At 37.6% G+C, this 27,381-nt stretch overlaps 1 long non-coding RNA gene across 1 annotated transcript in view; it reads left to right on the top strand.

Annotated features, from left to right (window-relative positions):
* LOC141581658 (uncharacterized) overlaps positions 1-27,381 on the top strand; it is a 772,188-nt gene that overhangs the window by 224,528 nt on the left and 520,279 nt on the right. The window contains exon 3 of the long non-coding RNA XR_012514424.1: positions 22,628-22,693. This is a non-coding gene — a long non-coding RNA (uncharacterized LOC141581658). The remainder of the gene's footprint in view (positions 1-22,627; positions 22,694-27,381) is intronic.

The raw sequence follows: 27,381 nt of genomic DNA, 5'->3' as shown, positions 1-27,381 counted from the left end.
TCAGCATAGCAGGTGCTTAACCTCGAGGGGCCAGAGAACAAAGCCTTGGGCTTGGTACCTGCCCTGCATGATTAAAGCATGAAGCTCAGGAGTGCTAATCTGAGCCTTAGCCCCCTAGAACCTTCCAGAAATGAAGTAAGTTGACAGAACTCACTTTATACCATAGTCAAACCCTTAAGGACATCAAAGAATATAAAGAAAAATACAAAAATATAACAACAACAACAACAACAACAACAAAAACCCACCAAAATACCCATCCAAAAAACAGCAATCTCAAACAATAAAGGAACATCAACTGACACATATGAAAAAGAGCCAGTACAAGAACTGTGACAAGTCAAAAAGCCAGAGTGTCTTCTTACCTCCAAATGACTGCACTAACTCCCTTGCATGGTTCTGAACTGGCTGAAATGGCTTAAATGACAGACATAGAATACAGAATCTGGATAGGAATGAAGATTATCAAGATTAAGGAAAAAGTCAAAACCCAATCCAAAAATTTTAAGGATTCCAATAAATGATACAAAGGCTGAATGACAAAATAACCATTTTAAGAAAGAACCCAAACTGAACTGATAGAAAAAATGCAGTATAAGAATTTCATAGCACAATCAGAAGTATTAACAGCAAAATAAACCAAAATAAGGAAAGAATCCCAGAGCTCAAAGACTTGTTCTTAGAATCAATTCAGTCAGGCAACACTAAAGAAAAGAGGATAAAAAACAATGAACCAAACTTCCGAGAAATAAGTCATTATGTTTAGAGACTAAACCTATGACATATTTGGCATCCTTTAAAGAGAGAGAGAAAGAGCAAGCAACTTGAAAAACATACTTTTCAACTTGAAAAACACCGTCAGAGGATATGGTCCGTGAAACTTTCCTTAATCTTGCTAGAGAGGTTGAGATTCAAAGTCAAGAAATACAGAGAACCCTGTGAGATACTATTCAAGTCAACCATTCAAGTCAATCATTCAAAGACACACAGTTATCAGGTTCTCCAAGGTCAATGAGAAAGAAAAAAAAATCAAAGGCACCTAACAGTGTATCTCTAAGAAGGAACCCTACAAGCCAGAAGAGATGAAGGGGCCTATATTAAAAATTCTTAAATTCCAGCCAAACTAAGCTTTATAAGCAAATGAGAAATAAGGTCCTTTTCAGACAAGAAAATGCTAAGGAAATTCATTACCACCAGACCTACCTTAAAAGAGGTCTCTAAGGGACTGCTAAGCATGGAAATTAAATACTGTTGCTGGTCACCACAAAAACACACTTCAGTACATAGACCATTCACACTATAAAGCAACTACTCAATTAAGTCTGTATAATAACTAGCTAACAACAGGATGATAGGATATAATCATGCACACATCAATATTAACATTGAATGAAAATGGGCCAAATGCCCCACTTAAAATACACAGAGTGGTAAGTTGGATAGAGAAGCAAGACCCAATTGTATATTGTCTTCAAGAGAGCCATCTCACATGAAATGACACCTATATGCTCAAAGTAAAGGGAAGGAGAAAAATCTACTAAGTCAAGAGAAAACAAAAAGGGCAGGGGTTGCTATTTTAATTTCAGACAAAACAAACTTTAAAATAAGTATCAAAAAAGACAAGGAACAACATTATATGATAATGGTTTCAATTAAACAAGAAGACTTAACCATCCTACAGATATATGCCCCCAGCACAGGAACACTCAGATTCATAAAACAAGTTGTGAGATGCCTGAAAAGGGCTTAGATAGCCCCACAATAATAGTAAGACACTTAAATACATCATTGAGTATGCTAGACAGATCATCGAGACAGAAAATTAACAAAGATATTTGGGACCTAAAGTTGATGTTTCACTAAGTAGGCCTAACAGACATCTATAGAACACTCCACCCAGCAACACCAGGATATGCATTCTTCTCATCTGCACTTGACACATACTCTGAAATAGATGACATGATTGGTCATAAAACAATTCTTAACAAATTCAAAAAACAGAAATCATACTAACGACATTCTTGGACCATAGCAAAATAAAAATAGAAGTCAATACTAAGAAGATTTCTCAAAAACAATACGATTACATGGTAAATAATCTGCTCTTGAATGACTTTTGAATGAACAATGTATTAACGTAGAAATCAAGAAATTCTTTGGAACGAATGAAAACAAAGACGGAACATGCCAGCATCTCTGGGGCACTGCTAAAGCAGTTTTAAGAGGGAAATTTATACTGCTAAATGCCCACATCAAAAAATAAGAGACATTTCAAATTAATAACCTAACATCATACCTAGAGGAACTAGAAAATGAAGAGCAAATGAATCCCAAAGCTAGCAGAAGAAAATAAATAACCAAAATCAGAGCTGAACTGAAAGAAATTGAGATTCAATAAACCATCCAAAAGACTGATGGAACTAACACTTTTTTTTTGAAATAATAGATGCGATTGATAGGCTTCTACCTAGAGTAACAAAGAAAAAAGAGAAAAGATCCAAATAAACATAATTAGATATGACAAAGGGAACATTACCATTGACATCCCACAGAAATACAAAATACCCTTAAGAGACTATTACAAACACCTCTATGCACACACACTAGAAAACACAGAAGAAATAGATAAATTCCTAAAAACATACAGACTCCCAAGGTTGAACCAGAAGGAAATCAAAACCCTGAACAGACCAATAATGAGTTCTAACATTGAATCAATAGTAAAAAGTCTACAAACCAAAAAAATTCCTGGACCAGTTGGATTCACAGATGGATTCACCCAGACATATAAAGAAGAGCTTAGTACCAACACTACTGAAGCTATTCCAAAAATCTGTGGAGAAGGGATTCCTCTTTAACTGATTCTGTAAGGCTAGTATCATTCTGTTACCAAAACCTGGCAGAGACCTAACAACAACAAAAAATTTTAGGCCAATATCTCTGATGAACGTAGATGTAAAAATCCTCAACAAAACACTAGAAAACCAAATCCAGCAACACATTGACAGCTAATCCACCATAATTAAGTAGTCTTTATTCCTGGAATGCAAGGTTGGTTCAATTTATACAGTTAAATCAATGTGATTCATCACATAAACAAGAACCACATGATTATCTCAGTCGATGCAGAAGAGGCTTTTGAGAAAAGTCAACATACCTTCATGTTAAAAACTCTGAACAAAATAGACATTGAGGGAACCTACTTCAAAATAATAAGAGCCATCTATGAAAAACCAACCCCTAACATCATAACAAATGGGCAAATGCTGAAAGCATTTCCCTTGAGAACTGGAACAAGACAAGAATTCCCACTCTTACCACTCCTAGTCAGCATAGTACTGGAAGCACTTGCAGAGCAATCAGGCAAGAGAAAGAAATAAAAGTCATCCAAATAGGAAGTGAGGAAGTCAAACTATCTCTGTTTCTAGAAATTATGACCTTATACCTGGAAAACTGCATTGTGTCTGTCCAAAACCTCCTAGGTATGATAAACTACTTTAGTATCTATGTACAAAAATCAGTAGCATTTCTACACCAACAATGTCCTAGCTGAGAGCCAAATCAGAAACATAATCCCATTCACAATAGCTGGAAAAAGAATAAAATTGCTAGGAATAGAAATAACTAGGGAGATGAAAGATCTCAACAACAAGAATTACAAATCACTGCTGAAAGAAATCAATGACAACACAAAGAAACGGAAAAACATTCCATGCTCTTGGATGGGAATAATCAATATTGTTAAAATGGTCATACTGCCCAAAACAATGTATGGATTTAATGCTATTTATATCAAACTACCAATGACATTTTTCACAAAATTAGAGAAAGTTATTTTAAAATTTATATTGAACCCAGAAAAAGCCTGAAGAGCAAAGGCAACTGAAGGCAAAAAGAACAAAGTTGGAGACATCACATTACTCAACTTCAAACTATTCTACAAGACTGAAGTAACTAAAACAGCATGGTTCTCATACAAAAACAGACACATAAAGTGATGGGATAAAATAGAGGACCCAGAAATAAAGCTGCACACTACAACCAACTGATATTTGACAAAGTCAACAAAAGCAAGCAATGGGGAAAGGACTTTATATTCAAGGAATGGTGCTGGGATAACTGGTTAGCCATATGTAGAAGATTGAAACAGGAGGCCTTCCTTTTACCATTCAGAAAAATCAATTCAAGATGGATTAAAGACTTAAATGTAAAGCCTGAAAGTATGAAAATCCTGAAAGAAAATGGAAATAGCATTATGGACATAGTTCCTGGCAAATATTTTATGACGAAGACTACAAAAGTAATTGCAACAAAAACGAAAATTGTCAATGAGATCTAGTTAAACTGAAGAGCCTCTGCATAGCAAAAGAAACTGTCAGTAAAGAGATAATGTACAGAATGGAAGAAAATATTTGCAAACTATGCATCTGACAAAGTTCTAATATTCAGAGTTATAAGAAACTTAAATCAACAAGTTGAAAACAACCCCATTAAAAACAGGGCAAAGGCATGAACAGACACTTCTCAAAAGAAGACATAGATGCAACCAACAAGCATATGAAAAAATGTTCAGTATGACTGATCATTAGAGAAATGCAAGTTAAAACCACATGAGATACCATCTCAAACCAGTCAGAATGGCTATTAACGAAAAGTAAAAAAATAAAAGATGCTGTTGAGGTTGTGGAGAAGAGGGAATGCTTATACTTTGCTGGTGAGAATGCAAGTTAATTCAGTTACTGTGGAAAGCTGTTTGAAGATTTCTTGTAGAACTTAAAGCAGAGCTGCCATTTAGTCCAGAGCTACCATTCAGCCAAGCAATCTCACACTGGGTATATACCCAAAAGAATGTAATTCATTCTATCATAAAGGCACATGCATGCACATGTTCATTGCAGAACTATTCACAAAAGCAAAGATATGGAATCAATCCAAATACTTAACAATGGTGGACTGGATAAAGAATATGTGGGTACATATATACCAGGGAATACTATACAGCAATAAAAAAGAATGAGATCGTGTCTTTTGCAGCAACTTGGTTGGCGCTGGAGGTCATTATCCTATGTGAATTAATGCAACTATGGGAAAACCAAGTACTTCACGTTCTCACTTATAAGTGGGAGCTAAACATTGAGTACACAAGGACACAAAGAAAGGAACAATAGACACCAGAGCCTGCTTGAGAGTGGAGAAAGGGAGAAGGGTAGAGATAAAAGATGACTCCTTATGTACTATGCTTATAACCTGGATAATGAAATAATCTGTGCCTTAAACCCTTGTGGCATGCAATTTACTAAAACCCACACATGTACCCCTTAAACCTAAGGTAAAAGTTGGAAGGAAAAAAACCCAAAATATTTCCCAACTATAATCTGTGAATCAGGTTGTTTTTCCCTACATATTTTTCTTTTGTTAATAGAAAATAAATCTCTATTATTTTATGATGTGGTATAATTATTTCTCTTTTTGTCATTACTTAACTTCTGTATTTGTAGGACAAGTATTAACTTCACCTTATCTCCCGCACATCTCTGATACATCTTCTTTTCAATATTGGAGATTATTTCCCTACTTTTTATGCACACCATTAGGTACTCAGACAGTGGCTCTTATTTTGTTCTTTTGGTCTCAATCAATATGGACATTTCATTTCCCTTGATGTGGCATTTTGGTTATAAAAAATGTGATCGTATGCCTTCTAGAAAGTACGTATTAGAAAGAAGCACTATGACAGTGCTTCTACTTGAAGCATTGGCACTGTCATATTTTTCCGGTTGTACGAAGGGATGGGTTTTAAGGTTTCAGTAGAGAATCTTGTGATATTGTTTCTTTATAATGATGATCACAGCAATGGCAACTTATTGAGTATTTACTTGGTGTTAGAAACAAAACAAAGTATATTATTTAAATGATTGTATTCAATCTTTACCATTGCCCATGAGTGAATATTATTGTTCCCAAGCTAAGATAAAGTAACTGGAGATCATGAATGGTATGGCCAAGGTAGTCTTAGCACTTCCCTTAATTGACTTAATTTAATAGGCTTCTTTCTGATTCAGGCGCCTGATCTCCTTTCTCCTTAGAATATTTTCTTTAGAAAACTTGTTATTGTCAATTCCTTTTTTGTCCATTTGAGATATAAATCTTTTTAAAAGCTTCTTGCCAGTTTTACAACTCAGGAATCTCTCTGTCAAGGTCCTGGAAGCTATCTTTGTGAAATGTCAGCAGGAAAGCTAGCGCCCCTGTCTGCCAGTCTCTATGGAAGGGTAGGAGTCTAACTCGGTGGGTGTATGTATTTATTTTGAAAATAAATATTGGAATCATAAATATATAAATACAGTTTTCCTTGCAATATAAATGAAGAATAGGGTAAAAGGACTGTAGAGTTAGGAATATACATTAATTCATAGATTAAAACCATTCACAACTACAAATTAAACACAAAATGCTTCCTGGTTGGTGTATGCATTTTCATCTTTTTTTTTTCATTTTCACTTTTTATTTTGATATAATTTCAAACATACAGGAAAGTGTTAAAATAGTACAAAGAGCTTCCACAGATCCATCAAACTTGAACACTCTGTCACATTTTCTCTTTCTCTCTTCATATACATTATGCACAGTTACTGGCACCTATTCGGTAGCTCAATGCTGACATCAAGCCCCATGCTCTTGGAATATGTCTGTTCCTTCATCCTTAGCATCCCCTTGCCTGGGTTTCATGATTGCAAGACGACTACTGCAGCCTCAGGCATCACATCCATGTTAAAGGCAAGAAGAAGATAGACAGTGTTGAGGGGTTCATCTTTTTTGTCAAAAAGTCGAAACTCCCCAAGAAAACTTATCTTATGTCTCCTTTGTCTCTTTGGTCAAAGCTTGGCCACTCGTCTATTCCTAGATGTAAGGGGTTGTTGGGAAAGTGAATATTGGCATCTAACATTAGAGTAGGAGAGAGCAAGGACTGTGGATTTTGATGATTAAATAGCAAACTTTTTAAGCACACACTTGGTATATAAATAAATGATGATAGAACTTTATAAAGGACTTTCTGTCTGAAACCTCTCCAATTAGTGAAATGAGTGAGGATTGTCTTGCTTCTGGTTTAGTCATCTTTGACTTTACGTTTCTTATTAAATACGATTATTGTATGTGTGTGTTTTATTAAAGCAATGAGAGACAATAGAACAGGTATTTGAGATGGAGTCTCCCTCTTGGTGCTCAGGCTGGAGTGCAATGGCATGATTTCTGCTCACCAAAACCTCTGTCTCCCAGATTCAAGCGATTCTCCTGCCTCAGCCCCCTGAGTAGCTGGGATTACAGGTGCCTGCTGCCATGCGCAGCTAATTTTTGTATTTTTAGTAGAGACAGGGTTTCACCATGTTGGTCAGCCTGGTCTCAAACTCCTGACCTCAGGTGATCTGCTCATTGCAGTCTCCCAAAGTGCTTGGATTACAGGCATGAACCACTGTGTCCAGCAAGTTCAAAATATATTCCTGATCAATGATAAACTGGAAGTTTTAAGTAAATTTAAATTATATTGAAATTGGCTTTAAAATTCAACAAAATAAATGCTCAACAACAACAACAAATGGTTACTCAACAAAAGTAAGAGCAAAACAACACACAGGCACTGACAGATGGTGAGGAGTCATTATCCTAAATTAACACCTGGTCAGCACATGTTACCTTTTCCCCAAGTGGTTTCCAAATATAACTTGAATAAACAGATAGGTATTTGAATAAAAAGATGCTGGCTAAATATATTTTAAATAATACATTTATGGTTATGTTAATTCACAGGATCTGGTTTTATTAGGGAACTAAAATATGTCAAAAAAGGAGAAAACTTTTTCCCTTTGTTATACTAGCAGTATTAATAAACCCCTTGTGAAAGACTTGAAAGAGAGCAGTTTTTCAATAAAAACTTGAAATAGAGCAAAAAGTTTGCTGAATGTCTTCAACAGAACAGTAGGTCTTGTCTAAGCACATCCCTCAGAGTTAATTGATTCTATGATGTCTCTGAATCTTTCACTGCAAATTATTCTTGCTCATAGATACGCAAATGAATATCATCTGAGTGTGGTGCAATTGATTCCCTATTCTCACCTTTTGGAATAAGCTAATTTTTTCATTTGTGTAAGTTAATTTCAGCAGTTATAGCATCTTACTTGTTTCTTCATTAACTCACAAAGAAGTTGTGCTTATACTAAACATGTACAGACTTTTTTCCTTGTCATTATTCCCTAAACAATACAGTATAACGACTACTTACAAGCATTGACATGGTTTATATGCAAATAACCGTTTTATATCAGACACTTGAGCAGCATTACATTTTGATATCCATAGAGATCCTGGAAGCAAGTACCCAAAGATATCAAGGAATGATTATTGATGGCTGCAGTAGCTTATCTGGAGCAGCTACTGCCATGATGCAGCTGCAATGGGGGAGATGCAGCTGGGGTTGCACGCTCCATGGAGCCCAATAGCCAGGAACAGGCAGAAGCCTTGCCCCCTTCCAAGCTGGAGGGGCAAGAGCTCCACCTCTTCAAGTGGCAGCCACCCAACTGTGGCTGTGGATCCGGATATCTTGGCACTCTTGGGGGCTCAGAAAGCCCCTCTTCCCCTGCAGGTTTGGAAGTGCCTGCTCCTGCTGCCTGGCCTTTTCCTGCTCCGAGGACCTGCTTCAATTTTGGAGCAAAGTTGTGGCCAAGCCTGGGTTCTGTCATGACCCGGTTGGGTGTGTGCACACTGGGGCAGTGCTGACATGCCAGTCCCTTGCTGCCTCTACCCTCTCCGGACTTTGGGTACTGATGAGCATGTGGAGAAAGGCTGAAGGGGAATAAGGGCAGCTCAGTGCAGGCCTGCAGGCAACCCTCAGCACAAACAGCCTGGATACCATGAGCACAGTGGATGGAAGGTTAATGGTGGCAGGAGGCAGACAGGCTCATGGATGGAAACAGATGGGTCCCAGTGAAACCCTACCTTCAGGCCAGGGATGGCTTGAACCCTGGAGGTTGGATTGCCAATTCCGTGTATCAGAGTGAGAACTTACTGTGCTTTTTCTGGGCTTGCCCATGGCCACCCATGGACAAATCAGCACATACTTCCTCCCCTGTAAAGACCATAAAAGGCCCAGACTCAGCCAGACTCAGAGAGACATCAGGACAACCTCCCTGCAGAGAGAAGCTACCTACTGTGGATTTTCTCTCTGCTGAGAGCTGAACAGACAATGGATGCCCTGCCGTGGAGAGAAGCTACCCACTCCAGGTCTCCTCTGAACTGTTGTGTCATTCAATAAAGCATCTCTTCACCTTGTCCATCCTCTGCTTGTTAGCATATCTCATTCTTTCTAGACGTGGGACAAGAAGTGGGGACCTGTAAAATGGCGGGGCTGCAAGAGAAGTAACCAGAGTTTTTATGGGCTTCAGAAGGGAGGAGTATATGCTCATTGGTCCATGGGCAGGCCTGGGAAAAAGGCTGAAGAATGCCCCTTGTTCACCCTGTTGTGGGTGATGACCTAGGAGCTCCCCAAGCCAGGGCTGTGACACCCTCTTTGGGGCTCTGTGGTTTGTGGTGTCGCCAAGCTTCTGGGTGACATCACTTCCCCTGGTGCCAGCCATGGAAGCTGCTTGCAGTATGCCTGGTCTAGTGACAGCCTGACTGGGAGCCCCTGCCCATGCTGACATCTGGAGCTGCCCACCCCACTGCAGTCAGTGTGCCTGCCTCTGTGCAGTGGCTTGACCTTATGCCAGCTTGCTCACACAACCCTCACCACTCTGTACCTGGTTCAACCTTCACAGGTGTGGGATCCAGATTAGTAGCGAGAGCTGAGCACAGCCTGCCAAGTGAAGTCATGGAATGAGCCCAGCAGGTCCAAGCAAAACTTGGGCAAAGGCACAATCGGCCACAGAGGTTTCTGGCCAGAGAAGCAACACCCCAAGTATTCTGTGATAGTATTATTTGTTTCTATATCACCTATTAATATTTATCAGAGTAAGTGTTTCATGAAAAGCTTTACTGAAAATGCTGCTTTAGGGGCTTTGTCCATTGCCTGTGAACTCACACCACATTAGTGGTTTGGCATTATGACATTCTTGGGATAGAGAACTGTGCCCAATGGTCTTTTCCGCAAAGGACAGAAGAAATAAACTACAATTATTCACTGATATCTCTGTTTTGGTACCAGTATCATGCTGTTTTTATTACTGTAGCCTTATAATATAGTTTGAGGTCAGGTAGTATGATTCCTCCACCTTTGTTTTTTTGTTTGTTTGTTTGTTTTTTGCTTAGGATTGTCTTGGCTATGTGAGTTCTTTTTAAGTTACATATGAAGTTTAAGGTGGTTTTTTCCAATTCTTGAAGAAACTCATTGGAAGCTTGATGGGGATAGCATTGAATCTATAAATTACTTGAGGCAGTATGGCCATTTTCACAATATTGATTCTTACTAACTATGAGCATGGAATGTTTCTCCATCTCTTTGTGATCTCTCTTATTTCCTTGAGCAGTGGTTTGTAGTTCTCCTTGAAGAGGTCCTTCACATCCCTTGTTAGTTTTATACCTAGGTATTTTATTCTATTTCTAGCAATTGTGAATGGGAGTTCAATCATGATTTGGCTATTTGTCCATTATTGGTGTATAGGAATGTTTGCAATTTTTGCACATTGATTTTTGTATCCTGAGACTTGGCTGAAGTTGCTTGTCATCTTAAGGAGACTTTAGGCTGAGAAGATATGGTCTTCTAAATATACAACCATGTCATCTGCTAACAGGGACAATTTGATGTCTTCTCTTCATATTCGAATATGCTTTATTTCTTTCTCTTGCCTAATGGCTCTAGCCAGAACTTCCAATACTGTGTTGAATAGGAGTGGTGAGAGAGGGTATCCTTGTCTTGTGCCAGTTTTCAAAGGGAATGCTTTCAGTTTTTGCCCATTCATTATGCTATTGGGTGTGGGCTTGTCATAAATAGCTTTTTTAATTTTGAGATACAATCCATTGATACCTAGCTTATTGGGAGTTTTTAGCATAAAGGGCTGTTGGATTTTGTCAAAGGCTTTCTCTGCATCTATTGAGATAATTATGTGATTTTTGTCTTTGATTCTGTTTATGTGATGGTTTACATTTGTAGATTTGCAGATATTGAACCAGCCTTGCATCCCTGGGATGAAGCCGACTTGATCATGTTGGATAAGCTTTTTGATGTTCTGTTGCATTTGGTTTGCCAGTATTTTATTGAAGATTTTTACATCAGTGTTCATCATGAATATTGGCCTGAAATTTTCTTTTTTAGTTGCATCTCTGCCAGGTTTTAGTATCAGGATGATGTTGGTCTCATAAAATGAGTTAGGGCAGATTCCCTCTTTTTTGTACTGTTTGGAATAGTTTCAGAAGGAAAGGTACCAGCTCCTCTTTGTACCTTTGGTAGAATTCGGCTTTGAACCCATCTGATCCTGGACTTTTTTTGGTTGGTAGGGTATTAATTGCTGCCTTAACTTCAGACCTTGTTATTGGTCTATTCAGGAGTTCAACTTCGTCCTGGTTTAGTCTTCGGAAGGTGTAAGTGTCCAGGATTTTATCCATTTGTTGTAGATTTACAAGTTTATTTGCATAGAGATGTTTGTAGTAATATCTGATGGTGGTTTGTATTTCTGTGGGATTGGTGGTAATATCCCTTTATCATTTTTTATTGCATCTATTGAATTTTTCTCTCTTTTCTTTTTTTGTTAGTCTGGCTAGCATTCTATCTATTTTGTTGATCTTTTCAAAAAACCAGCTCCTGGATTTATTGATTTTTTGAAGGGCTTTTTGTATGTCTATCTCCTTCAGTTCTGCTTTGATCTTAGTTATTTCTTGCCTTCTGCTGGTTGAATTTGTTTGATCTTGTTCCTCTAGTTCTTTTGGTTGTGACATTACGGTGCTGATTTTACATCTTTCCTCACTTCTCTGGTGGGCGTTTAGTGCTATAAGCTTCCCTTTAAACACTGCTTTAAATGTGTCCCAGAGATTCTAGTACTGTGTGTCTTCATTCTCATTGGTTTTGAAGAACATCTTTATTTCTGTCTTCATTTCATTGTTTATACAGTAGTCATTCAGGAGCAGGTTGTTCAGTTTCCATGTAGTTGTGCAGTTTTGAGTGAATTTCTTAATCCTGAGTTCTAATTTGATTGCACTGTGGTCTGAGAGACTGTTATGATTTCTTTTCTTTTGCAATTTGCTGAGGAACGTTTTACTTCCAATTATGTGGTCAATTTTAGAATAATTGTGATGTGGTGCTGAGAAGAATGTATATTCTGTGGTTTTGGAGTAGAGAGTTCTGTAGATGTCTATTAGGTCCACTTGGTGTAGATCTGAGTTCAAGTCCTGGAGATCCTTGTTAATTTTCTGCCTTGTTGATTTGTCTAGTAATGACAGTGGGGTGTTAAAATCTCCCACTATTATTGTGTAGGAGTCTAAGTCTCTTTGTAGGTTATTAACAACTTGCTTTGGGTATCTGAGTGCTCCTGTATTGGGTGCATATATATTTAGGATAGTTAGCTCTTTGTATTGCATTAATCCCTTTACCATTATGTAATGCCCCTCCTTGTCTCTTTTGATGTTTGTTGGTTTAAAATGTGTTTTATCAGAGACTAGGATTGTAATACTTGCTTTTTTTTGCTCTCCATTTGCTTGGTAAATCTTTTTCCATCCCTTTATTTTGAGCCTGTGTGTATCTTTGCACGTGAGATGGGTCTCCTGAGTACAGCACACCAATGGGTCTTGACTGTTTATCCAATTTGCCAGTCTATGTCTTTTGAATGGGCATTTAGCCCATTTACATTTAAGGTTAATATTGTTACATGGGAATTTGATCCCGCCATTTTTTATTCTATCTAGTTGTTTTGCCTGTTAGTTGATGCAGTTTCTTCATAATGTCAATGGTCTTTACAGTTTGTTATGTTTTTGCAGTGGCTGGTACTGGTTGTTCCCATTGATGTTTAGTGCTTCCTTCAAGAGCTTTTGTAGGGTAGGCCTGATGGTGACAAAATCTCTCAGCAGTTGCTTTTCCATAAAGGATTTTATTTCTCCTTCACTTATGAAGCTTAGTTTAGCTGGATATGAAATTCTGGGTTGAAAATTCTCTTTTTTTAGGATGTTGAGTATTGCCCCCGACTCTCTTCTGGTGTGTACGGTTTCTGCCGAGAGATCCACTGTGAGTCTGATGGGCTTCCCTTTGTGGGTAACCCAACCTTGTTCTCTGGCTGCCCTTAGCATTTTTTTCCTCATTTCAACCCTGTTGAATCTCATGATTATGTGCCTTGGGGTTGCTCTTCTTGAGGAATACCTTTGTGATGTTCTCTGTATTTCCTGTATTTGAATGTTGGCCTGCCTTGCTTGGTTGGGAAAGTTCTGGATAATATCCTGAAGAGTGTTTTCCAATTTGATTTCATTCTCCCTGTCACTTTCAGGTACACCAATCAAATATAGATTTGGTCTTTTCACATAACCCCATATTTCTTGGAGGCTTTGTTCATTTCTTTTCACTCTTTTTTCTCTAATCTTGCCTTCTTGCTTTATTTCATTGAGTTAATTATCAATCTCTGATAACCTTTCTTCTGCTTGATCTATTTGGCTATTGAAACTTGTATATGCTTCATGAAGTTCTCATGATGTGTTTTTCTCCAGTCTGGTTATTCTCATTAGCATTTTGTCTAACATTTTTTCAAGGTTCTTACTTTCTTTGCATTGGGTTAGAACATACTCCTTTAGCTTGGAGAAGTTTGTTATTACCTACCTTCTGAAGCCTACTTCTATCAATTTGTCACAGTAATTCTCCATTCAGTTTTGTTCCTTTGCTGGTAAAGGATTGTGATCTCTTGGAGGAGAAGAGGCATTTTGGCTTTTGGTGATTTCAGCCTTTTTGCACTGGTTCCTTCCCATCTTCATGGATTTATCTACCTTTGGTCTTTGAAGTTGGTGACTTTGGGTGGGGTTTCTGAGTGGACGTCCTTTCGGTTGGTGTTGAAGCTATTTTTTTCTGTTTGTCAGTTTTTATTCTAATAGGCCCCTCTGCTGCAGGTCTGCTGGAGTTTGCTGGAGGTCCATTCTAGACCATGCTTGCCTGGGAATCACCTGTGTGGGCTGCAGAACAGCAAAGATTGCTGCCTGTTCCTTCCTTTGGTAGCTTTGTCCCAAAACAGTACCTGCCAGATGTCAGCCAAAGCTCTCCTGTGTGATGTGTCTCCCAGTTAGGAAACATGGGGGGTCAGGGAGTCACTTGAGGAGGTAGCCTGTTCCTTAGTGGAGCTCAAGCAATGTGCTGGGGGATTTGTTGTGCCCTTCAGGGCTGCCAGGCAAGGATGTTTAAGTCTGCTGAAGCAGAACCCACAACTGCCCCTTTTCCCAGGTGCTCTGTCCCAGGAAGGTGGGGGGTTTATAAGTCCCTGATGTGCTATGGTCTTTTTTTCTGAGATGCCCTGCCCAGCAAGAAGGGAATCTAGTTGACTGTCTACCTGCAGAGGCCTCGCTGAGCTGCCATGCTGGGCTCCATACAGTTGCTGTATAAACTTCCCAGTGGCTTTGTTTACACAGGCAATGTTGAAACTGCCTACGGGAGCCTCAGCAATGGCAGACACCCCTGCCTCCACCAAGCTCAAACATCCCAGGTTGAGCTTAGGCTGCTGTGCTGGCTGCAAGAGTTTCAAGCCAGTGGATTTTAGCTTGGCATTGCAGGCACCAGAGGGAGTCTTTTGGTCTGCAGGTTGTGTAGACCATGGGAAAAGCACAGTATCTGAGCCAGACTGCTGGAGTGTTGGAAAAACTCCCTAATGGCTTCCCTTGGCTGGGAGAGCAAGTTCTCTGGCCCCTTGTGCCTTCTGGGTGAGGCAGTGCCCGACCCTGCTTCAACTTGCCTGTCTTGGGCTATTTCCACTGTCTAACCTGTCCCAATGAGATGAACCTGGGACCTCAGTTGGAAATGCAGAGATCACTCATCTTCTGGTGTGCTCTCGTTGGGAACTGCAGACCAGAGCTATTCCTATTCACTTCCCTCCTTTTTTATTTACTGTTGTACCTCCAGAGTCTAGAATAGTGCTCAGCACATGAAAAGTATTCAAAATACTGTATTTTTTTTTTAAAATAAATGAAGTAGGCCTTGAATTGAATGTATATTAATATTTAGCAGTTTCATCAGCATATAGGTAATAAGATATATCCACAAAAATAGATGAACCCATCAAAAGAGGATATATAAAATGAAATCGTAAAAATCCTTGAGTTGAAACAGTGAGCGTCACCAACATCTATAGGCAGAGGAAGACAAACCCAAGTGGGCACTGAGAAGGAGAAAGGAGGAGAGAAGGGGAGAACCAAGGGAGAATGGTGACTTCGAGATAATTGGAGAAGAAACCGCAGAGAGCGAAAACCTGCTAAGACTTCAGAAAGACTGGATATGATAAACATCTCTCCTCTATAAAGGCCCACTTTTAATTATCATACTGTATTTTATAAGAGGTATTCCTAATATTTTACAATTTCTACCAGTGAAATTTTTTTTAGCAGCTTTTACACCATGGTAATTTTAAAGAACTTTTAATACTCATGCTGTATGTAATGTATATGTCAGGCATCCCCAAACTTTTTACACAGGGGGCCAGTTCACTGTCCCTCAGACCATTGGAGGGCTGCCACATACTATGCTCCTCTCACTGACCACCAATGAAAGAGGTGCCCCTTCCTGAAGTACGGCAGGGGGCTGGATAAATGGCCTCAGGGGGCCGCAGGCGGCCCGGGGGCCGTAGTTTGGGGACGCCTGGTATGTATGTATGTATGTATGTATGTATGTATGTATGTAATGTGCCCTTGATTTGGGAAAAAATTAACATGTAATCAGATTCACCTTTGGACGTGACTTTGGAAGTGAAAGAGTTAATTTTTTAGCATCCTGGGTAGCTCTAGGGGAAGTGTGTAGAGTAAATAAAAAATGGAGCAGTAGTCCCAACTCTGTATAATCTCAAACCATGTGATATTCTCCAGAGGCTGATTCTAATCAAGTTTGCCGTACGAAAGGTCATTTCTATTATCCTGTAAGGCAGGTCCTAAATAGAATAATGACAGACATTAGCTTTTAATAATGCAATAGGAGTTGAATTCTCTTGACTGTAGGCAGATGTCAAACCTCTTTGTGGTGGCTTTTGTACCCATTTGTATATAATTTGTAATACATTGGTGAATTGGTATACTATGAATGTGCTATGGGTATTTTTCTTTCTGGATAAGTCTGTGTATACATCCAGACTTCCCTGGTTGTTGGAATAGTGGCAATGAAATTATTTATGCTCTACATTATATTTAGATTCAAAGTGTGGTGGCCTTTAAATTTAATAAGAAGGAGTCAAGGAATATATGTATTTCTGGTGATTTGTAAAAATATTAAATCACCATCTCTATAACCAATAGCAGCATGTATGTTTGGGAAGCTGACTTCTACTATTCTCTTAATGATTGAATGCAGGGAAATTTTCATTTACTACATTGTACTTCAGAATTATACAGGAGAAAAAATTTATATATAAGAAAGATTTTATGTGTATATTCTTTAACATCAACAGCTTTTGGTCCCATTTAATATTTTGGTAGCTGTATAAATGTGCTACAGCAATTATAATTACCAACATTAATTGATAAGTGATTATAGTATTAGCCTATTTTAAAAAACACATATCAGAATGACATAAAAATCTGTCACCCACTACTGTTATACTTTTTAAAGAGTGAGCCACACTTTAATTCTTAAAAATGCTTTTGACAAAAATAGGTGTTTTTAATAATTGTTAATATATTAATATGAAATTTGACACAATCAGTGTCTTAATGTTAATGGAAAGAAAATTAGATTCTCAATTAAGAATCTTGGGTTCCAGCCCTAGTTCTGTCACTGTGTTTGCCCTTTGATGATCTCTAGGCCTCTGCTTCTTCTTATGATTCCTTTCTTATCCCACTCTGTCTTTAGTGTCTTATGATTATGAGTTATATTGATTGAATGAAAAAAAAAACCATGTACAAATTTGGGTTATGTCCACATTTGGATAATCTATTGAAATTGCATCAGGTTTTTAAGTACAATAAGATGATGGATGCGGGATTTTGCTTTTCCTTTAATACCAGAATCTTCATAGAACAAGAGATATTCAAATCCTGTGGTAGAGAGTTTTGTAAATTTTGTTCTACCAACAGCCTAATTCTCCTGACATGTTTTATTTTTGCTGTTGAGGGGTCTTTGAAGTTTCTTGGAAGAAGCCCTCAGTGCTCTATGGAGAGACAAACCAGGATAAGCCAAGTTAATATGAGGAATGTGGCACATGAGCTTGAGGTTGCTGGTGCTATTTGTCATTACTTGCCAAGGACTGGTGCAGCTTTAGTTGCTGAGAGTGGGAGCCTGGAGTTATCTCTTTACTAAAGCATTAAGCCTGGGCTAAAGAATTGCGGTCATCTTAGCTAGTACCTTGTTTTGCATTCTTTAAAATATGAACTGTCCTTTTCTTAACTTTTTTATAATGATTTTTTATGTTGGTGGTCTCTGTTGAAAAACATTGGGGAAAATAAGAATAATCTGAACTCTAGGTCACTGCTACAGTTGTAAATTTCTAGGTGTGTGTTTGACATGTTTTAAAAATTTAATTGGAAAGCAGAGCAGGAGAAAATATGCTTTAAAAACACTTGCAGATCTTGACATATGATCCAGAAATGGGAATGGTAAGAGATATGTTTGTTTGATGTGCAAAAATCCATTTAACATTACATAAAACACCTCCCTCCTCCATGCACACCCAACTCTTTGATGTGAAATATCAGGAGTCTCCTAACTGTTTTCTGTTGAAGTAGATAAGACAATTACAGGCTCTAGGCTGTCGTTCTTAGGCAATTTTGTGTGTGGGTATACTCATACTCTTTTTCTTCTGAAATTTTAGGGAATACTTTCCAGATGTGGTCTTTATTCATTTTGAACATTAAAAATATTGCGTCTTGTATATACCCAGAGCTGTGAGAACACCCTTGAAGAAGAAAAGAGAACTGCGGAGTAAAATTTCCTTGAAGGAAATCAAAGTTTAATTTTGGGGAGATATTAACACAGATAAAGCGAAGAGTATACTGTACAAGATATCATTATATTATGAACTAAGGAAATTCTGAAATACAGTAATTCACTTAGGTCTCTATTACAATGTTTTAAAAAAATTTATCTCTATTGTTGGAAGATGAGATATTCCATTTGAGAATTTTTTCAAATAATTGAAACTTAACACCTTGATATTTTTATGACATATAACATAATTTCTTCCTGAATAAAAATATTTTACTTTTATAATGTGATATATCAGGATCACATTATGGATATTACATTACAGATTATTTGAGCTATAAATAAATTTATAAGTGGTCTTACCTGAACTTTTTATTAGATGGTTGCAGAAACTGAGCCTAGAAAATGTCCCAAGGAAGAGCAGGGACTAGAATCTAAACTTTGGTGACTGTTGGGATTTTATTATGGTATCATACTGTGCTTTTGATATTATCTTCTGGATTTCTGATGTATGTAGGGCTATTTTTTCACTGTGGTAAATGATCCTAGGCTGTTAGGTTTTTATAATATTTCTCTTTGTTACTTATGGTTTTCTCCACTGTCAGCCTTACAGCAGTTTCTAGTACTGTCAAGGTACCTGGCTTAAACTGGGAAATGGGTTCTAATTGCTCCTCCCCAAAGTCAATAAATATCATGGAGAAAAGGGAAATGCTGATTAAGGGGTTTTGAGAAGACAAGCATGTGGTTTCCTGTCTTCCCCTCTATTCCGCATTTTATCTTTATTCTGGTTGACTTCAACAGTTCTGAAGATGATGGATCTAAATGCTGGATTCCCAATTCTTTGAGGGCCTCATTTCCCATGTTATTTACCTATAGTCCACTTCAGTCACTTATTTTCATGACCATTCCCTTGGCTTTTTCATTACCCAGACACTTTATTATTGAAACTTTTTTTTTTTTTTTTTTTTTTTATGAGAGGGAGTTTCGCTCTTGTTACCCAGGCTGGAGTGCAATGGCGCGATCTCGGCTCACCGCAACCTCTGCCTCCTGGGTTCAGGCAATTCTCCTGCCTCAGCCTCCTGAGTAGCTGGGATTACAGGTACGCACTACCATGCCCAGCTAATTTTTTGTATTTTTGGTAGAGACGGGGTTTCACCATGTTGACCAGGATGGTCTCGATCTCTTGACCTCGTGATCCACCCGCCTCGGCCTCCCAAAGTGCTGGGATTACAGGCTTGAGCCACCGCGCCCGGCCTATTATTGAAACTTTAAGACATTCTTTGTCGTTTAGTGTCTTTCACTGCATCAGTGCCAAAATAAAGGGACACGCCTGGCATGGTGACATACCTGTAATCTTAGCACTTTGGGAGGCCAAGGCAAGGGAAACATTTGATGCCAGGAGTTCTAGTTCTGCCTGGGCAACAGAGTAATACCCCAACTCTACAAAAAAGAAAATTAGCCAGGTGTGGTGGTATATGCCTATAGTCCTAGCTACTCGGAGGCTGAGGATTGTTCCACTGTACTCCAGCCTCAGTGACAGAGTGAGACCTTGCCTCTATTAAAATTAAATAAATAAAGAGATACCTAGGCCCTTGAACTGATTTATATTTATTTTTCTGTCTCTTCCTGTGTCCGTTTTCTTTCCTGACCAGCTTATAGTTCATATCAATCACTTTGATCACTTTCTTGACATTATTCTTAACTCCTTGCAACCTATTGTTAAATTTCTTAGTCTGTGATTAGTAACTTATGTAAAATGTCTCTGTTAAGTTTATACCAGAAGGCTGTTGGAAAGCTGAATAGCGTTGAGATGGGTGCCACCATAAATTCAGCCTCTTAGCTCGTATGATATTTTAATACTGTCCAAAATTTTCTCTACATTTGCCTGGAACAGCTGTTTCTCCTATTCTTCACAATTACAAAGCTCTTCATTTTTTCAAACATGTTTCTATCTTGCTTTTGCTGTCACTATCATTGAGTGTTCTTACCTCACCAAAAAAGAAAAGAGCACCTCAACTGCCTGCCACCAACCCTAAAATATAGCAGCCTTTGAATGTTTTGTTTCCCTTTTCCCTTTCATTAAAGGGTATATTTTCTGCTAGGAACCAATTATATTTTACTTTTCCACATGACTAATGAGTTGTCCCACTGCCATGTATTGAATAAGTAATTTCCTTACAGCATTTTTTCTAAAAGTTATGACTCTATTTTTTCCTTTCATACTTGCTCTGTTCATGAGATCTCTATATGGTTAATAAGTCTATTTCTCTCTCTCATGTGTCAATTATCACATACTTTAATGACTACAGCTTTTTTTGTAGATCTTGATAGCTGAAGGGCAAGTCCTTCTACACATTCTTTTCTTTAAAATGATTTTATCTATTATAGGGGTTCTCTTTTATATGAATTTAGAACCATGTTAAGTTGAATTAAAAAAGTCTTTTGGGGATTTTAACTGGAATAGCACTGAATTTATACCTTAACTTGGTTGAGAACAGAAATCTTTATAACATTGAGTCTTCCTGTCCATGAATATGGTACATCCCTCCATTTAATTATTCTTTTATCTCCTCTAATAATGCTTTTTATTTATTTTTCTCTATGAAAGTGTTTTCAGTACTTTTAGAATTTTCTCTAAGTATCTATAATTTTTGAGAATATTTTGAATAAGAATTTTTCTACTAGAGTAATCTTTCACATCACTCAATGATCTTTGATCATTATTTGCTCAAAGCAAGAGATCTGCCTAAAATCTTTCAAGATATTTTCATTGCCCTTGGTATTAACATTTAGACTCTGATAGGAGATACATATTTCTCTCAAACTGGTTCTTCTCTCCCCAGCCTCATCTTTCATACTAGTCTTATCACTCTCTTTAAATTCCAGCCATGTAGAACTTGTGTTAACCTTGATTTATTTTTCCCCTTATCTCCTCAGACCTGTTGAATTCATGGACAAGTGCTGTTACCTCTACCTCCAAAACTCTATATCCAAAATGCAGTCATTTTTGTCATCTTCAGTGCTTATATTCTAGACAAAGCCAGCATTCTTTCTATCCTGGCTGACTATAGTAGCCTCTGATTGATTTCCTTGCTTCCTTTGTCAGCTCTCTACAATGCATTTTCTACATAATAATCAGAGTGATCTTTAAAAAATGTAAATCAGACTACATACTTCCTCTGCCTAAAGCCCTTTGGTGGCATATAAAATAAATATCTCTTATTCTAAGAAAGCTATATAGGACTTGATTTCTGCTTAGATGCCCACTTTATTGCAGGCTACTGTTCTTCCTGGCCAGTATATTGCAGCCACTCTGGTCCATTGTTTGTTTCTCAAACGCATCAGGGCTTTGCAGTTTTTACTGTTTCTTCTGTCTTAAATGTATTTTCCCTAACCAAAATGTAAACAGTAAGAGAGCAGAGGCTTTGTCTGTCTTTTCGTGCCTCTACTCCCTGCAATCTAATGGTTCAATAAATATTTGTTGAATAAATGTATGAATGCATTTTTTTTTTGTTTCCTCAAATGCACTGGGTTCTTGTCTTTAGTTCATCCCATATGTTTCTCTTTGCCTGAAACAGCATCTTTCTCTGTTTGTCTCTCACAACCTTTCCCACCTTTGCCCAGAAATATTATCATCTAAATATTAGTTTGGCTTCAACCTTTGGACAACCTTCCCTGATCCCTACCCTGTCATCTTCCTTATGGACTTCTGGAGTGTTGGGGACAGGGGTTTCTGATATGTATACCTGTATACTATGTATATCTGCTTTCTTTTTTCTTTTCTTTTCTTTTCTTTTTTTTTTTTTTTTTTTTTTTGAGAGAGATACTCACTCTGTCACCCAGGCTGGAGTGCAGTGGCATGATCTTGGCTCATTGCAACCTCCACCTCCTGGGTTCAAGCAATTCTCATGCCTTAGCCTTCTGAGTAGCTGGGATTACAAGTATGCACCATCACACCCAGCTAATTTTTGTATTTTTGGTAGAGAGGGGTTTTCACCGTGTTGGCCAGGCTGGTCTTGAACTCCTTACTTCAAGTGATCCACTTGCCTCGGCCTTCCAAAGTGTTGAAATTACAGGCTTGGGCCACCACGCCCAGCCTACATCTGCTTTTGTATCATTATATTTTCTGCTAGACTATAAATCCCTTGGGGGCAGGGATTATTTCCCCCACTGTATTTGCAGTGTCTAGCACTCTGCCCTGCTCATGGTGTAATTACTCAACAAATGTCTGATGTATCAACAAAGGAGTGAATGAATTCCTAAATCTGTTTTAAATTCTCAAAGCACCCATTTAATTTCATTTATGTCTCTTACCTATGTCCTAGAGTATTGGTAGTATCTGAAAAATAATCTCTAGATATCAAATTAATATAGCTCATTTGTGGCTCCTTTTATTTAAGAATCTCAGAGAAATTTAGAAATATTATTTGAACAAAGTCTATTTTTCTGGCTTTGTAATGTATCCCTAATGAAGGTAGGTAAAAGTTTTTGACAGGATAAAGGAATATTTTCAGGGCACTAACATACTAATCTCTACCATTATTATTATTGTTTTCTCAGGCCACATCAACCCTTTAAATGCCTCAAGAACATCCTGACCCAGGAGCAACAAAACATTTTGGACCAGTAAGTAATCTTGTTGGAGTAAATGTTCTGCAATTTGGGATTTGCAAATCTCTGAATTTGATATCTTTCCTCTATTACCTGAAGATTTTCTTTGGTTTGATCCTGGCTTCATTTCTTGTCTCTCTGGCTTCCTGGTTTATTCCATCTTGGTTCTCTAAATACTTGTGTTTGCTCATCTGTTGAGCTGCATTTTGGACCTGGGTGCAAGCCTTCTGTTTGCAGGTTACCATCCTTTTCTTACACTCAAGCACTGGACCCAGCCATTGTTAATTTCCAGTTCCTCAGGAAGCAACAAATATTCTAAAGCAAAAAAGCAAAATATTTAAAAACCTATATTTACAGAAATATGGCATCCTAATCTTTAGTTTTACATGGCTGGTTAGAAGTTACAGTTTAAAAAAATCTAAGTAGTAAATACCGCCTACTTAAAAGTAGTTCTACATTTGAAATACTGTTTATCTTGGATATTTTAATAATTAAATATTTTAAAATTACTATACCATAGATCAAATTTTAGCAATTAAATAAGAAGGATGATCAAAAAGGATGATTTAACCATCAGAAAGATACTGAAATTGCACATAACTGTGTGAGAGAAAAATTAATCTTCAAGCTGTGTATTAAAGCAAAATTTAATTTCAGTGATGACGATGATAATGATGATGGTGATGATAAACTAATCTGGCATCTATTAATACAATGGTAAGTTTAGTTAAACTAATGTTCTGCTTACTTGACATTCTAAAATATGGCATGATGAAGTTTTTTGTTTTTTGTTTTTTGTTTTTAACTTTGACATCAGCTAAAATGATTATTTCCAGTTTTCAGGAGAAAACGTTTGCCAGAAAACAGATTCTACTGTCCAACTTCTAATGAGTTGCTATGATCAATGAGCCAATTTTTCTTTAGCCTAGGTAATATTTTACCAGTAATATTTTAAAAAGCATAAAATATGATGAAAATTACCTTTCCTCCATAACAATACCTAATAAATTTACCTCATGTTATATACTGGTTCAGCTTAAGAATAGTTTCAAAACATGCTTTGCACTTTAAAAATTGCCTGGAAGTCTAATAGGCAGTAGTATCTAATTTTCAGCTAGGGTGAGGTGAAGTGGCAGAGCAGATACAGTTTACCTTGCTGCAAAATAGTGTTCAGTAAGAAGCAATTATCAATGTGGTCATTGATCACCATAATTTGCTTTCCTTAGGGGATTGTCTTCCCATTAACTGTACGTAAGTGAAAAGTCCAGACAAATTAGTAATTGGAGATAAAAAAATTTTCAAAACGGCATATGGTTGAAACACTGCAATAGGTCTATGAGTCAGGGGTTAGAAGAGAGGGAGAACAGAAATTGGTTTTTTTGATTTTTTATTTTTGTTTACTTGTTTGTTGTTGCTGTTTTTATCAGAGGCTAAGGGGAAGGAATAGCTACTTCAGTAAATGAAAATGGGTAGCCTAGAGTGTGTTTTTTTGTTTGTTTTTGTTTTGAGATGGAGTCTCCCTCTGTCACCCAGGCTGGAATGCAGTGAATGGCATGATCTCGGCTCACTGCAACCTCTGCCTCCCGGGTTCAAGCAATTCTCCTGTCCCAGCCTCCCGAGTAGCTGGGCCTACAGGTGTGCACCATCACACCCAGCTAATTTTTTGTATTTTTAGTGGAGATGGGGTTTCACCATGTTAGCCAGGATGATCTCAATCTCAGGACCTTGTGATCTGCCCACCTTGGCCTCTCAAAGTGCAAAGTGCTGGAATTACAGGCGTGAGCCACCGTGCCTGGCCTTTTTTTTTTTTTTTTTTTTTGAAAGGTAGAAAAGCCCAGAATTCTGGAAAGCCATTGACCCAGTTCTTCTCTTTCTACTGCCCCTGTTTGTCCATGATTGAGACAATTCTGGGATTATTTAACTTTATCTTCCTTTATTTCTACTTTGAATCCTGTTCCCTACTGATTCCGAGGAGCTTTGCTTTGTGGATTATTGTCTCTGTCTTACATGTCTTAAATATCTTTGTTTTTATAACTTCTTTGTCCCAGGTCATAGGCACACTCAAAGTGCTCCCTTCCAAAAACCAAAACTTACCATGAAAATCCTGTTTCTCCCTTCCCTTCTTACCTTCAACCTAGCTGTATATTCCTTTCTTTCATTTCTTCAAGTCCATATGCCTTTTATTTGCTTTTATTGTCTTATTGAATTAAGTAGGAATTCCAGTACAATGTTGAATAAAAAGTAGGGTGAGAGGAGCCTCCCTGCCTTATTCCTAATCATAGCAATAAGGCATCTAATTTCTCACCATAAGCATAAAATCAGCTGTAGGTTTTTTTGCAAATGTTTCTTATCAGATTGAGGAAGTTCCCCGCTATTCCTTGTTCAGTGAGAGTTTTAATCACAAGCAGGTTTTGGATTGTCAAAACACTTTTTCTGCATCAGTTGATAAAAAAGTGTTATCTTTCATTAGCCTGTTGATGTAATGGACAACACAGATATTCTAATGTTGAACCAGGCTTTCATAGATGAAATAAAATCCACCTGGTTATAATGTGTAGTTCTTTTTATGCATTGATTCTATTTGCTAATATTTTGTTGAAACTTTTTGTATCTGTGTTCATAAGAGGTACTAGTCTGCAGTTTATCTTTCTTTTCAAAAAATTTTATTTTATTTTTTAATTATTTAATTAATGAACAAAAAATTATACATATTGATGGTATGTAACATGTTTTGAAATTTGTATACACTGTGGAGTAACAAAGTCAAACCAGTTAACATATGCATTGTCTCATGTATGTTTTTGTGGTGGAGACCACTTAAAATCTACTCTTTTAACAATTTTCAAGTATATAATATATCGTTATTAATTATAGTATACAAGATGTACAATAGATTTCTTGAACTTATCCTTCGTGTCTAACTGAAATTATCTTTTGGCCAACTTTCCCTTACCCCCTCCTTCTCCATCTCCTGACAACCACCAATCTAGTCTTTGGTTTCTCTGTATTTGATTACACTGGATACCTAGTGTAAGCAGAGACATACAGTATTTGTCCTTCTGTGACTGACTTATTTTGCTTAATGTTTTCAAGGTTCATCCATGTTGTCACATATAACAGGATCTCCTTCTTATTTAAGGCTGAATAACATTCCATCTTATGTAAATGCCACATTTTCCTTATCTATTCATCCAGAAATCTAAATTGGAAATTTGGGTTGTTTACGTATCTTGGATTGCAAATGATATTCCAGTGAACATGTAAGTGCAAATATCTCTTTGCGATCTTATTAAAAATTTTTTTGGATAAGTACCCAAAAATGGGATTACTGGATCATGCTTTTAAAATGGTTTCTACATTTCAAATTCTAATTATTTTGAGGAAATTTCATACTGTTTTCCATAGGGGCTGCACCATTTTACATTCTCATCAACAGTGCATAGGGGTTCTAATTTCTCCATATGCTTGGTAACACTTAATATTGTTATATACACTATATTTTAATAGAAAAACATCCTACCAAATGTGAGATAATATCTCATTGTGGTTTTGCCTTACATTTCCCTTGTGATTAGTGATTCTGAACATATTTACATAGGTATGTTGGCCATTTATTTTTCTTCTCTTGAGAAAATGTATATTCACCTTCTTTGCCCACTTTCTAACTGGATTTTTTTCTGTCATGTTATAGATACCTTTCATTTTGTAAAAAGTGATTTCTCTGGACAGGGAATGCTTTCTTATTATTTCTTTCCACACTTTCGTATTTTAATCCACTACAATTGTGTGCTATTAACACTGTAAGGACTTTCTTGTCTAGTTGGAATAAAATCTAAATTCCTTGTTATGACCAAGAATACCCTGGTAATCTTGCCTCCCCTCAAATCTCCAGCCTCTATCTGGTTCCTCTCCTCCATTCACACTGACTGTCTGTTCTTTTAGTCTCTCACATCATCACTGTAAGCTCTCTGGGGCAGTTCATGGCACACCCATTCTCTAGATTAGTGTTTCTCAACTTTTTGAACTCATGTTTCCTCCTAGTGAATGTAGAAGGTGCAAGCCTTACTGTGCTTCCATTTTCTAATATTTTTCCACGGGCCAAGAAGATTTGACTTCAGTTTCTGCAGTTATTATCATCAACATCAAAGTGTTTTATTTATCTTCCAATTATAAGATTAGATTCTGATATGTGTCTCCTTGCAGTTAAGGTGTGGATTAGTGGGAAAAGGCCAACACGCAATAGCTACTTCACATTATCCAATATATAGACTGGATGCGGAGGCTCATGCTTGTAATCTCAGCACTTTGAAAGGCTAAGGTGGGTGGATCACCTGAGGTCAGGAGTACGAGACTGTAAGGTTAGCCAAGAGAAAAGAGAAAAGACCCAAAGTCAGGCAGAGAAAGAAGAAAAGACCCCAATTCAGGCAAGCACGTTTTATTAACCTGCTGGGCTGCCCCCTAACAGTCAGAGGAGGCAGCTCCAAGCTTACAAAACGAGGGGTTTATATGTATGAGAGGGGTATAAGGGAGTTTCAGGACTGAGATAATCTATCAGCTTGTAACAGGCACAGAGATAGTTGTTTTTTTGTTTTTGTTTGTTTGTTTGTTTGTGTTTGTTTGTTTGTTTGTTTTTTTGAGATGGAGTTTCGCTCCTGTTACCTAGGCTGGAGTACAATGGCGCGATCTCGGCTCACCGCAACCTC

This window comes from Saimiri boliviensis, chromosome 16 (assembly GCF_048565385.1).
Source record: "Saimiri boliviensis isolate mSaiBol1 chromosome 16, mSaiBol1.pri, whole genome shotgun sequence".
In the NCBI taxonomy this organism is placed as follows: domain Eukaryota; kingdom Metazoa; phylum Chordata; class Mammalia; order Primates; family Cebidae; genus Saimiri; species Saimiri boliviensis.
Note: the sequence above shows the minus strand (reverse complement) of the source record. Positions and strands in the feature narration are given on the sequence as shown.